The 14,608-nt window shown below is 48.0% G+C and overlaps 1 protein-coding gene across 1 annotated transcript in view; it reads left to right on the forward strand.

The window, feature by feature from the left end:
• LTN1 (listerin E3 ubiquitin protein ligase 1) overlaps positions 1 to 14,608 on the forward strand; it is a 745,678-nt gene that overhangs the window by 452,877 nt on the left and 278,193 nt on the right. The window lies entirely within an intron of this gene.

Genomic DNA, 14,608 nt, shown 5'->3' on the forward strand with positions numbered 1-14,608 from the left:
TAACCACATAATCCTCCTTCTGCAGCTAGTATGTAATCTAATGCTAGACGATTCTGGTAAATGGCATTCCAGAAACCCTTTTGCTGAGCAGCTAATATTCTCAGTGCTTTAGCAGTCTCATTAGTAATTATTTCAACAACAGCTTGCAATCTTATAGTATGATTTAACATGTAAATTGGAGTTCTGTAACCCCCAAGAGCCATTCTGATAGGTTACAATACTGAGCCAATAAGCATTTACCATTTGAGCTTTCATGGTATAGTTGAGAAAAGTTTGAGACAAACAAGAGGAATTGCCTATAGCTATAGTGTGTAATACTGTGTAAGGTCTATGGATGCACTGTGTTGCAACAATGGAGTGGGCCAATATCCACTGCGCTTTACATGAGATAGGGATTGGTGCTTTTGCACATGGGTGTCACAAATATACCAATCAGGGGGGGATAACCTAGCAGAGCAGTTGGACATCATGCTTAAAAGGTACAGAGATAGTATTAAGAGGTAATCCATTGGAATGGACAAGGAAGAGAAGGAAAAACAACATAAAGAAAACATAAGACACATTCTGGTCATAGGTAGGAATAGGAATAATTGCATATCCCTGTGAGAGTAAGCCTCAGTTAGAATGGGTAAATTTCTAGAAGGAGATCAATCTCAGAATAAGCACAAAGGCCACAAAACTACCAGGAAGTATTTGTGAGAGGGTGTAAACAGGACTCTAGGTAAAATCTGAGAGAAAGTGTTATAGGAAGAAATGTTCAAAAAGGTTACAGAGAAATCAGAGTATAAAGGGAATAGGATATTGAGGTACGCAGACATGTGAAGACTTCTGGTGGGGAACCCTCTGTGTCTACCACCACACAGAGACCTGCTCCAGCAAGGACCGATTCTCCACGAAGACCCAACTCTATTCTCTCTTATGGTCTGGTCATTGAGAGGACTCGCCTGCAGAAGAGCGGATACTCGGGGGCAGTGATTGACACCTTACTCCGAGCACGCAAGTTTTCCACGTCTCTAACCTACATACCAATATGGAGAATATTTGAAGCCTGGTGTGAGGACCGCGACATCCTCCCGCGGACAGTCAAAATCCCCATGATCCTGGAATTTCTGCAGGACGGCTTGAAGAAGGGGCTGTCTGTCAACTCCATTAAGGTTCAGGTGGCCGTGCTGGCCTGCTTCAGAGCCAAAGTGGATGGCATCACGCAATCATCCCATCCAGACGTATTCCGTTTCCTGAGAGGGGTCAAACAAATCCGACTACCACTAAAGTGGCCGGTGCCCCTATGGAATCTCAATCTAGTACTAGACTTCCTGGTAGGAGCTTCCTTCAGACCTACTTGCGGTCTGTCACTACGGCTCCTGACCTTGAAGACTGCATTCCTAGTGGCAATATGTTCAGCCCGTCGCATCTCCGAACTTCAAGCACTATCCTGTTGGGAACCATTCCATAGATTCACATCGGGATCCATACAGCTCCGCACTGTCCCCTCCTTCCTTCCAAAGGTAGTTTCTCATTTCCATTTAAACCAAACCATCTCGCTGCCATCTCCAGATGAGCATAAGGACTCGGAAGACTCACGCCGCCTTTGCCATCTGAATGTCGGCAGACTCCTAGTCCGCTACCTGGAAAGATCGGAATCCGTACGAAAGACTGACCACCTATTCATACTTCACAGTGGGAAGAAACAAGAGGAAGCGGCCTCGCCAAAAGTCCAGCGGGGGTCCGGGAGCGACTTTCTGCACTCGGGCCGTATTGCCAATATTCAAAATGGCGCCAGCGCTACCTTTGCCCTCACTATGTCGACATAGTGAGGGCAAAGGTAGCGCCGGCGCCATTTTGCCCTCAGTATGTCGACATAGTGAGGGCAAAGGTAGCGCCGCTGGACTTTTGGCAAGTCTTGTGGGGGTCAGGAGGCCCCCCCAAGCTGGCCAAAAGTCCCTGGGGGTCCAGCGGGGGTCCGGGAGCGATCTCCTGCACTCGTGACGTCAGGTCACAGGAACCAAAATGGCGCCGGCGCTACCTTTGCCCTGTCATATGGTAAGGGCAAAGGGCCACCGGCACCATTTCTCTTAACGCAGCCGTGGCCCGAGAGTGGGAGATCGCGCCGGGACCCCCCCACTGGACCCCAGGTAATTTAAAACATTTTGGGGGGGTTCGGGAGGGTGGGGGATTTCTTTTAAAGGGTCGGGGTGGGTTTTAAGGTTGTTTTGGTGTGCCGGTTTTCCCGCCCTCCCCCCTCCCCCGATTTACGATTTTTGATGATAAATCGGGGGAATTGTTATTGTATCGCGGCTCTAACGATTTTTGACGATTTAAAATATATCTGACGATTGTTTTAAATCGTCAAAAAACGATTCACATCCCTATTACTTGGAACACATCATAGGGAATCAAGAACTGAAAAAGGTGAAACACTTTTTGAGATCTGTACGAAACCTTGTGTTTGTAAAAGATTTATATCAAAGATATATAACATGCTAATATCACAAACTTCTGGAAACTTAAACGTGAAGAGGCCTGGGAAAGTGCTTTTAATTGCATTCTAGAAGGAAGAGGATTGGGACAATATACTTAAGAGTGGCAAGAATCTCCATTTCGGCAAACAGCTGATAAATAATACAAAGTTTATTACAACTGGTATCACAGTCCTCAGCTGAAAAAAATTTATGACAATGTGACATACATAAATGTTGAAGGTGCTGATATAAAGTAGATACTGTAAGAACATGCCATACTGGGTCAGACCAAGGGTCCATCAAGCCCAGCATCCTGTTTCCAACAGTGGCCAATCCAGGCCATAAGAACCTGGCAAGTACCCAAAAACTAAGTCTATTCCATGTTACCGTTGCTAGTAATAGCAGTGGTTATTATCTAAGTCAACTTAATTAATAGCAGGTAATGAACTTTTCCTCCAAGAACTTATCCAATCCTTTTTTAAACACAGCTATACTAACCACATCCTCTGGCAACAAATTCCAGAGTTTAATTGTGCGTTGAGTAAAAAAGAACTTTCTCCGATTAGTTTTAAATGTGCCAAATGCTAACTTCATGGAGTGCCCCCTAGTCTTTCTATTATCCAAAAGAGTAAATAACCGATTCACATCTACCCGTTCTAGACCTCTCATGTAAACACCTCTATCATATCCCCCCTCAGCCGTCTCTTCTCCAAGCTGAAAAGTCCTAACCTCTTTAGTCTTTCCTCATAGGGGAGCTGTTCCATTCCCTTTATCATTTTGGTAGCCCTTCTCTGTACCTTCTCCATCGCAATTATATCTTTTTTGAGATGCAGGGACCAGAATTGTACACAGTATTCAAGGTGCGGTCTCACCATGGAGCGATACAGAGGCATTATGACATTTTCCGTTTTATTCACCATTCCCTTTCTAATAATTCCCAACATTCTGTTTGCTTTTTTGACTGCTGCAGCACACTGAACCGATGATTTCAATGTGTTATCCACTATGTCTCCTAGATCTCTTTCTTGGGTTGTAGCACCTAATATGGAACCCAAAATTGTGTAACTATAGCATGAGTTATTTTTCCCTATATGCATCACCTTGCAGTTGTCCACATTAAATTTCATCTGCAATTTGGATGCCCAATTTTCCAGCCTCACAAGGTCTTCCTGCAATTTATCACAATCTGCTTGTGATTTAACTACTCTGAACAATTTTGTATCATCTGCAAATTTGATTACCTCACTTGTCGTATTTCTTTCCAGATCATTTATAAATATATTGAAAAGTAAGGGGCCCAATACAGATCCCTGAGGCACTCCACTGCCCACTCCCTTCCACTGAGAAAATTGTCCATTTAATCCTACTCTCTGTTTCCTGTCTTTTAGCCAGTTTGTAATTCACGAAAGGACCTCGCCACCTATCCCATGACTTTTTATTTTTCTTAGAAGCCTCTCATGAGGAATTTTGTCAAATACCTTCTGAAAATCCAAATATACTACATCTACAGGTTCACCTTTATCCACATGTTTATTAACTCCTTCAAAAAAGTGAAGCAGATTTGTGAGGCAAGACTTGCCTTGGGTAAAGCCATGCTGACTTTGTTCCATTAGACCATGCCTTTCTATATGTTCTATGATTTTGATGTTTAGAATACTTTCCAGTATTTTTCCTGGCACTGAAGTCAGGCTAACCGGTTTGTAGTTTCCTGGATCGCCCCTGGAGCCCTTTTTAAATATGGGGGTTACATTAGCTATGCTCCAGTCTTCAGGTACAATGGATGATTTTAATGACAGGTTACACATTTTTACTAATAGGTCTGAAATTTCATTTTTTAGTTCCTTCAGAACTCTTGGGTGTATACCATCCGTTCCAGGTGATTTACTACTCTTAAGTTTGTCAATTTGGTCTACCACATCTTCTAGGTTCACCGTGATTTGGTTCAGTCCATCTGAATCATTACCCATGAAAACTTTCTGCAGTACGGGTACCTCCCCAACATCCTCTTCAGTAAACACCGAAGAAAAGAAATCATTTAATCTTTCCGTGATGGCCTTATCTTCTCTAAGTGCCCCTTTAACCCCTCGATCATCTAACGGTCCAACTGACTCCCTCACAGGCTTTCTGCTTCGGATATATTTTAAAAAAAGTTTTTACTGTGAGTTTTTGCCTCTATGGCCAACTTCTTTTCAAATTCTCTCTTAGCTTGTCTTATCAATGTCTTACATTTAACTTGCTAACATTTATGCATTATCCTATTTTCTTCTGTTGGATCCTTCTTCCAATTTTTGAATGAATATCTTTTGGCTAAAATAGCTTCTTTCACCTCCCCTTTTAACCATGCCGGTAATCGTTTTGCCTTCTTTCCACCTTTCTTAATGTGTGGAATACATCTGGATTGTGCACCTTTTACTTTTTAGCTGTTCCTTTCAGTTTTTTTCTAACAATTTTTCTCATTTTATCAAAGTTTCCCTTTGAACGTTTAGCTCAAGAGCCGTGGATTTACTTACTGTCCCCCTTCTAGTCATTAAATCAAATTTGATCATATTATGATCACTATTGCCAAGCGGCCCCACCACCGTTACCTCTCTCACCAAATCCTGTTCTCCACTGAGAATTAGATCTAAAATTGCTCCCTCTCTCGTCTGTTCCTGAACCAATTGCTCCATAAAGCTATCATTTATTCCATCCAGGAGCTGGAACTTCGCCAATAGCAATCTAGGGTTTCTGCAGGTTGAGCCCTTAGATACCTGGACCGCCTGGACTTAGGTGGGCCTCACGGGGTCTCCCGGAGAGGTGTGCCCACCATGAGCAAAGGTGCGTGGCTGGTGAAGAGAGAAGGGACTAGATCTGAAGGAGGATCATCGGAGTCCTCTGTGAGGTAGCAGGACAGGAAGGTCCTCCGGGAGAGATAGGCAGCGCCTATTGGTCTAGTCCGCGGTAGGCTGCGGGTAAGGTCCGAGCAGGCTGGTCTGTGGTTGCAGGAGGAATGAAGATGGTGTCCGAGTGAAGCGCAAGGGTCAAAGCCAGGGTATCAGTCCAGAAGTGGTCAGCCAAAGCAAGGGTCAGTTCTGAGATCAATCTGAGCGTTGTCAAGGCGAGCATAGGTTAGTTCCAGGCAGGGGTCAACGTGGTCTGGCAGGCAGAGGTCAGTTCCAGGCAGTGGTCAAACGTAGTCAGGCAAGCTGGGGTCAGTACTGTGAATCAGTCCGAGAAGGTACTACCAAACAAGGAACGTGGAGCAGGAACAGTACAGACGCTGGAACACAGGAACGCAGCAACCCTGGAAAAAGACTGGAACACGGGACGCAGGAACACTGGAACAGAGACTGGATCAAGGAAGCAGGAAACACATAGGAACGTGGAACAGTAAACTAGCTACACCGAGGTTAGTGCAGTTAGTGTAGCTGGGTTCAAAAAAGGTTTGGATAAGTTTTTGGAAGAGAAGTCCGTTAACTGCTATTAATCAGATTTACTTAGGGAATAGCCACTGCTATTTATTGCAGTGGGATCTTCTTGGTGTTTGGGTAATTGCCAGGTTCTTGTGGCCTGGTTTGGCCTCTGTTGGAAACAGGATGCTTGGTCTGACTCAACATGGCAATTTCTTATGTTCTTATGATCACAGGGCCTGTCCTGGATAATTTATTCATTGAATATATAGAAACATAGAAATGACAGCAGAAGAAGACCAAACGGCCCATCCAATCTGCCCAGCAAGTTTCACATTTTTTTTTTCATACTTATCTGTTTCTCTTGGCTCTTAGTAACCTTTTGGTTCTATTACCCTTCCACCCCCACCATTAATGTAGAGAGCAGTGTTGGAGCTATCTCCTCCCTTGTTCTATGTAAGACAACTTTTGTTATTGTCAATTGTTTCTGGTTGTAATGTAAACCGGATTGATAATTAACTCTGTTAATTGAACTTCGGTATAAAAAGTTATAAATAAATAAATGAAATATCTAGCTTAATTAGTTAGGGGTAGTAACTGCCGCAATAAGCAAGCTACACCCATGCTTATTTGTTTACCCAGACTATGTAATTCAATCCTTGTTGGTTGTCTGTATATAGATCCACTTTTCTTCATTTCCCCTGCCGTTGAAGCAGAGAGTTATGCTGGATATGCGTGAAGTTTCAGTCTTTCTCCCCTGCTGTTGAAGCAGAGAGCTATGCTGGAAATGCGTGAAGTTTCAGTCTTTCTCCCCTGCTGTTGAAGCAGAGAGCTATGCTGGATATGCGTGAAGGACAAGGGGGATTATCTCTGTTACCAACCAGTTAGCAGGGCTGGCTTTCTTTACTAAGGCACAAGGTTGGCGAGATTCCACTAGCAGCTTCATGATGAAAAAGATTCTGATAGGCTGGGCAAGAAAGGTGGGACTTGAGGCATCCTTTAATGCATGAGTTGCTGGTTAAATATGGAATACTTTACATCTATTTGCGAATCCAGTTTTGAAACTAACCTTTTTCGTTTAGCATTTTCTTTGGCCTTTTTTTGGTGCACTATGGATAATGGCATCCTTATGCAAAATATGCAGATTACAGGTCAATCCTTCCCACATACTCATCCATAGATCAAAACCTGATCAGGCAGGTCGTGGCATCACACTCTGCCTAAGGCAGGTGGCAACTCATGTGACCTGCTCATGAAGAATTTGCAAATTTATCTGGCTGCACAATCTGCATTCCAGTCATATATCCCCTTACCAGGTATTAGTTCTCGGCAATTTTAGAATGGCCCTGGCCTCACTGCGATGTGATGCCAATAACTTTGGTACCCATTCCTTCAGGATAGGGGCAGCCACCAGCATGGCTCAAATGGGCCACCACATGGATTCAATACAAACAATAGGGAGATGGAGGTCTTCTGCATTTAATGCTGACATCAAATTGGATTAGGCCCAGTCAGCTAATAATTGAATTTTTGTTGCAAATTTGTTCCAGGGGTGAAGTAAGGTCTGGATTGTGAGACATATCTTCATCCACTGGGCAGCTAGAATGGTGCAAATCTGTCATTTCCTGGCGTGTAGCCAGATGGACTCAGAACGAATGGGATAGTATCCGCGTGCTAGCAGTTGGAGACGGATCTGACGTCAGCACGGGGTATATATATCCCCACAGGAAGCGTAGCAACTCAGTAATTTCCGTCTCCAAAGCAGTTTGGAGAGCCTGCACGCTTGCTAAGCGTGTTTTCCAAATCTACTTTTTCTTTTCTACTTCTACTTACTAAACTTTCTACAGCATCGAGCCCCGCACTCCTGCGGTGATACCCTAAGGTCCCTCCCCCAGTAGAGTTTCCCGGGGTGATTTCCGTGATCCCCCGGAGGTTTAAGTCCTCGGTCTGGTGGCCGACTCGCGGCAGAGACACAGCCCCCGGGCGAGGTTCGGGTGAGGCTTACGAGGCGCCTCGGTCCTGGCGTGGACGAGGCAGCGGGTGCATATCCTCAGTCGCGGAGGTGAAGGTACTTGATCTCTTCCCCCGCAGCCGGAGACCGCCCGGGTTCCAGCCGGGAAGCGCCGAGGATCAGGTAAGGTGTACGGCCTTTGCTTTTGGTCTCCGAGGACTCGAGGATCGGCGGCGTGACACGCCGTGGAGGGCGCCATTTTGTGGCCTTGTTCAGGTATTGTGCGCCCGAGATAAGCGCAGATCTCTGACTAAGCGCTTATTGCTGAGCGCATAGTGAATGGTATTGAGCGTGTATTGCTAAAACCGCTTATTGCTAAGCGCGTACTGAACTGTATTGAGCGTATATTGCTAACCACTTACTGCTGAGAGCATACTGAAATATATTGAGCGTGTATTGCTAACCGCTTATAGCTGAGAGCATACTGAACTGTATTGAGCGTGTATTGCTAACCGCTTATTGCTGAGCGCATACTGAACTGTATTGAGCGTGTATTGCTAACCGCTTATTGCTGAGAGCATACTGAACTGTATTGAGTGTGTATTGCTAACCGCTTATTGCTGAGAGCATACTGAACTGTATTGAGCGTGTATTGCTAACCGCTTAGGGCTGAGCGCATACTGAAATATATTGAGCGTGTATTGCTAACCGCTTATTGCTGAGAGCATATTGTCTACAATTGAGCGTGTATTACTGTCCGCATATTGCTGAGCGCCTATGGCATATCATTGAGTGCATATTGCTGCCGCATATTATTCTTGTGCGCCTGTTGTATTAAGCGCATATTGCTGCCGCGTATTATTATTGTGCGCCTGTTGTATTAAGCGCATATTGCTGCCGCGTATTATTATTGTGCGCCTGTTGTGCTACGCGCATATTGCTGCCGCATATTATTAAGCGCCTGTTGTGCTACGCGCATATTGCTGCCGCGTATTATTTTTGTGCGCCTGTTGTATTAAGCGCATATTGCTGCCGCATATTATTAAGTGCCTGTTGTATTAAGCGCATATTGCTGCCGCATATTATTCAATGGAACAGAACGCCTCAGCGTCTTCAGCGGGGGTGCCTCCTGCCTTCGGCATTAAAGCCCTCGGCCTCTGCTCTGCATGCCAACTTCGAGCCACGCACAGTGAAGAGCCAGACTCCCTATGTGCCCAATGTGAGGAGGCCGTGGGACCCTCGGGCCAGGACCGGTCTCAGCCAAGATTTGCTGATAGTTCCCCAGGGGCTACCCCGGATTTAGCGGTCAGTCTCGACCAATCGGGAATCCCGGGGGATCTTGTACCCCGGCGGTTGGAGGCTGCTTCAATTTCCTGGGTGGATCTCTTTAAGGGGATTCATGCCTTTGTGCAGATGCAAACGGCTTCCCGTCAAGGCCCTGCGGTTCCAGTTGTTCCCATTGTCCCTGCGGTTTCTACGGTCCCTGCGGTGCCGGCGACTGCGGCTGCCGCTGCGGTGGCGGCTCCAGCAGATCCTGTTCCTGGTCCATCACGCCCTTATCGTGAGCGAGACCTCCCGCCGCTGGACAGTCCAGATCAGTCGGACCAGGAGGTTTCACCGGACGAGTCTGAATTCCCGGACGAGGGGGACCTTCCCCCAGGGATTGAGCCCTATAGAACCATGAGGCGGTTCTTCCCTAAGGAGGATCTCTCGGACCTGGTGTCTCAGTGCCTGGCGGAGTTGGATATTACAGGTCCCAGCGCCACGGTGCCCTCTGCGCAGAACCCCCTGCTGGAAGGTCTTCGTCCTACAGCCCGCCATTTTCCATTCTTGCAAGCAGCACAGCAATTGATAGATTTAGAATGGGCTGCGCCGGCGGCCGCATTCAAAGGGGGTCGGGCCCTGACGGGCATGTACCCACTGGCGCCGGCTATCCAGGAGCTGCTGGCGTGCCCCCAGGTGGACACCTTGATTAGCGCTGTGGTCAAGCGCACTACCATTCCAGTTGAAGGGGGGGCGGCCCTCAAGGAGCCTCATGACCGGCGACTGGACACCATTCTGAAACAGACTTTTGAGGTGGCAGCTTTATCTTTGCGGATCGCGACCTGCTGCACAGTGGTGACGCGCACCTGTTTGTCACAGGTCAGGAACAACGCTCCAGCAGCAGACATGGAGTCCGCTCTCTCGTTCCTCACGGATGCTGCATCAGACCTAGTCCGAACAACAGCCAAGGGGATCTCATCTTCGGTAGCTGCCAGGAGGCAGCTCTGGATCCGGAAATGGTCAGCCGATGCACCTTCAAAGACAAGCCTCACCAGATTGCCCTTTAAGGGCTCTTTCCTGTTTGGCAGCGACCTTGATGAACTGGCCAGCACATGGGGCGCCTCTCCAGTACCTCGACTGCCGGAAGATCGGGTCAGAAGGAACCAGCGCGCCTTTCCAAGGACCTCCAGGGGTAGAAGCTCTCAGCGCTTCATTCCCTACAAGAGTCGCTACCAGGCACCTCGTCCTCAGGCCAGGAACCAGTCCTTTCGGATTAAGCAGCGCAAGAGGGGAGCAGGCCCGGGCTCCGGTCCCGGCCGCGCCTCACAATGAGAGTCCGTCGATCCATCTGGGGGACGGAGCCATAGGGGGCAGGTTAACCCTCTCCTACCCCAGATGGGTCGAGATTACGTCGGACCAGTGGGTCCTCGCCGTCATCCGAGAGGGGTATTATCTGGATTTTCATCATCTCCCTCCGGACAAGTTTGTGGAATCTTCCTGTCCCACACACAAGGCAGCATTGGAAGCTACCCTGGCGAGGCTCCTGTCCTTGAGAGCCATCATCCCAGTACCTGCCTGGGAAGTGAATTCTGGACACTATTCCATTTATTTCATGGTACCCAAGAAAGGGGGCACCTTTCGGCCCGTACTGGACCTCAAGTCGGTCAATCGATACTTAAGGGTCCCGAGGTTTTGCATGGAAACTCTGCGTTCCGTCAAGACCGCAGTACAGCCAGGAGAGTTCCTCACGGCATTAGACCTGTCAGAAGCATACCTGCATATCCCGAACCATCCGGATCATCAGCGCTATCTACGCTTCAAGGTTCTAGGACGCCACTTCCAGTTTCAGGCTCTGCCCTTCGGGTTGACCACATCACCGCGGACCTTCACCAAGGTGGTCGTAGTGGTAGCAGCGGCACTCAGGTGGGAAGGAATCCTGGTCCATCCCTACCTAGACGACTGGCTGATCAGGGCGAAATCTCGAAAGGAGGGCTATTGAACAACCGACAGGGTGATCGCCCTGCTGGAAAGCTTGGGCTGGGTAATCAACCTCAGCAAGAGCTGCCTACAGCCTTCCCAGTCACTGGAGTACCTGGGAGTACAGTTCGACACCCGGGCAGACACAGTCAGTCTCACTGCCAAGAGGAAGTTGAAACTTCAGCAGCGAAACCAGTATTTGATGGGAGCCAGTCGGCCCTTAGCTTGGGATTATCTGCAGGTTCTCGGTCTCATGGCATCCACCCTGGAAGTGGTACCTTGGGCAAGGGCCCATATGAGACCTCTACAACACTCCCTGCTCTCTCGCTGGAGCCCTCGTCTACGGAACTATTCCACGCACCTACCTCTGCCTACCAGAGTCCGGACACAGTTACGGTGGTGGTTGCAGTCCGACCACATGAGCAAGGGGTCGAGGATGTCCTCCCCCACGTGGACTCTGCTCACCACAGATGCCAGCCTGAGCGGCTGGGGAGCACACTGCGAAGGAATCACCGCACAAGGGCGGTGGCGCGGAGAAGAGTCAGCGTGGAACATCAACCGTCTAGAGGCTCGGGCAGTCCGATTGGCATGCCTTCGATTTTCTCACAAACTGAAGAACAGAGCAGTCAGAGTGATGTCAGACAACGCCACCACGGTGGCATACATCAACCGTCAGGGCGGAATCAGAAGCCGACAAGTATCTCTGGAGATCGCCCCACTGATGGTTTGGGCAGAGGGGAATCTTCAGGACATCTCCGCCATCCACATTGCCGGGAAGGACAACACCACGGCAGACTTCCTCAGCAGAGAACGTCTAAATCCGGGAGAGTGGCAGCTGTCACCCACAGCCTTCCAGATGATTGTGGATCACTGGGGGATTCCGGACATGGATTTACTGGCGGACAAGTCCAATGCTCAAGTACCCAGATACTTCAGCCGCAAGCGCGATCCGTTCTCCCACGGAATCGATGCCCTGGTTCAGCCGTGGCCTCCAGGGACTCTGCTATACGCCTTTCCTCCGTAGCCTCTGCTGGGCGCCATCATCCACAAGATTCAGAAACACCGGGGCCTAGTTCTTCTAGTAGCACCAGATTGGCCAAGAAGACCCTGGTACGCGGACATGAGAAGACTACTGGCAGGGGAGCCTCTTCCCCTGCCTCCTCTCCAGGACCTTCTACGTCAAGGTCCCATCCTCCACGAGGATCCGGCTCAATTCTCGCTTACGGTCTGGCCATTGAGAGGGCTAGACTGAAGTAAAGAGGTTACTCGGAGCCCGTGATAGATACACTTCTCCGAGCTCGCAAGTTTTCCACATCCCTCACCTATGTACGGATCTGGAGAATATTTGAAGCATGGTGCGACACTCATGGCACCAATCCACATTCGACCACAATCCCTGTTGTGTTGGATTTCCTGCAGGCTGGACTTCAGAAGGTTCTCTCCCTCAGCTCCATCAAGGTTCAGGTGGCTGCGCTGTCTTGCTATGGCCCCAGGAGGGATGGCAAGACCATCGCCAAGCACCCAGATGTTTCTCGCTTCCTGCAAGGAGTCAAGCATATTCGTCCGCCACTGAAGTGGCCTGTGCCCTTATGGAACGTCAACCTTGTTTTGGATTTCCTCATAGGATCCACCTTCAGACCCCTTCGGGGCCTGTCTCTCCGTTCTCTAACCTTGAAGATGGTATTCTTGCTTGCTGTATGTTCAGCACGCCGCATATCAGAGCTACAGGCACTGTCCTGTCGGGATCCGTTCCTCCGAATCACGCCTGAGGCTATCCATCTTCGCACGGTTCCCTCCTTTCTACCAAAAGTGGTTTCACAGTTTCATCTTAACCAAACCATATCCTTGCCTACTACGGCGGGTTTGAAGAAATCTGAAGAAGGGCGTTTATTGCGCCATCTCGACATTGGCAGATTACTGCCCAGATATCTGGAAGTCACACAAGAACTACGAAAGACGGACCATCTGTTCGTCCTGCACAGCGGGAAGAAGCAAGGTGAAGCGGCCTCGCGGCCCACCATCGCCCGCTGGATTAAAGAAGTTATCAGAGCAGCTTATGTGGAGGCTGGGAAGTCTCCACCTCTACAAGTCAAGGCTCATTCTACCAGAGCACAAGCGGCATCCTGGGTGGAATCCAGGATGCTGTCGCCTGCAGAAATATGTAAAGCGGCGACATGGTCCTCCCTCCATACCTTCTCCAGATTCTACCGTCTGGATGTCCAGGCCAGGGAGGACTCAGCATTTGCGAGGGAGGTACTACATGGTCCTCAGGCAGCCTCCAGCCCAGGCTGTGAGTAAAGCTTTTGTACATCCCATTCGTTCTGAGTCCATCTGGCTACACGCCAGGAAATGTTAAGATTACTACCTGATAATCTCCTTTTCCTTAGTGTAGACAGATGGACTCAGCATCCCGCCCAGCTGCCTGTGTACATGGGTTTCACCGATTCATGGTAAGCCATGTCATCTGTTTCCATAAAAGCGTACACTCTACCAGGTGTCAACGCCTTCCGGTTGGGAATGCTGGCGGTCTCCAGCTACTATCAATCGGTCAGGGGAATCCTGTTTCACTTTTCACTGAGCGTCAGTACACACATCCATAACAGCTTTTGCAAGGAAGATTACTGAGTTGCTACGCTTCCTGTGGGGATATATATACCCCGTGCTGACGTCAGATCCGTCTCCAACTGCTAGCACGCGGATACTATCCCATTCGTTCTGAGTCCATCTGTCTACACTAAGGAAAATTAGATTATCAGGTAGTAATCTCAACATTATAGGCCTCATCTATGGGATTCGTATTTCATGGATGGGAAAGCATGGCATGCGCTGGGCACAGCTGTTAATTGTTCTAAGACACAGGAGGAATACATCTACCAGACCCGATGCCATTATAATACATCTAGGAGGCAATGATCTTGTGGAAATCTCTTGTAGGCATTTAATATGATTCATGAAAACAGACATGGTAAAATTAGTTTCCTTGTTCCCCCACATGTGTGTGTTATGGTCGGACATCATTCCATGGATTAAATGGAGCAAACTGAAGTTATGGAAATGGTAAAGGGTCTGTCAAGCATTGCTGTCTTGCTTGACTGAAGGCAGATGGCAAAGGTGATGGCAATTTAGTTTGTAATTGGTAATTGTGTGGCTCAGATACAGAAGGAAGTAGTTTTAATAAAGTTTTGACAATAAAGCTGCGGTTTATATATCCAGTTTATATTTTGCACTTTTTTGCCATTTAGGTATTGGGGTGGAATGGGGCCAACACATCATAGCGGCTGCCAATGTTAAATACTTGCCCATACTTAAATCACAACTATGCCTCATTTAATACTGAAAGAATTTTGTTGCTGAGATCCACAAAATATGATGGGAAGAAAATGATAGCAACAAGACACTAATATATTTCACTGTATACTTAAAGAAAAGCCCTTGAAGGTGAATTTCCCCCAAAGTGAATAAAATATATTTGTAAAGTGGGGATTCAAAACTGTTTCATTTGATGGTTAGGACCTGGGGCCCTCATTTAGGAATTCACAGATTTTTAAAATGTACAGTTCTGAGTAAAT

The sequence above is a fragment of the Rhinatrema bivittatum genome, chromosome 15 (genome assembly GCF_901001135.1).
Source record: "Rhinatrema bivittatum chromosome 15, aRhiBiv1.1, whole genome shotgun sequence".
Lineage (NCBI taxonomy): Eukaryota > Metazoa > Chordata > Amphibia > Gymnophiona > Rhinatrematidae > Rhinatrema > Rhinatrema bivittatum.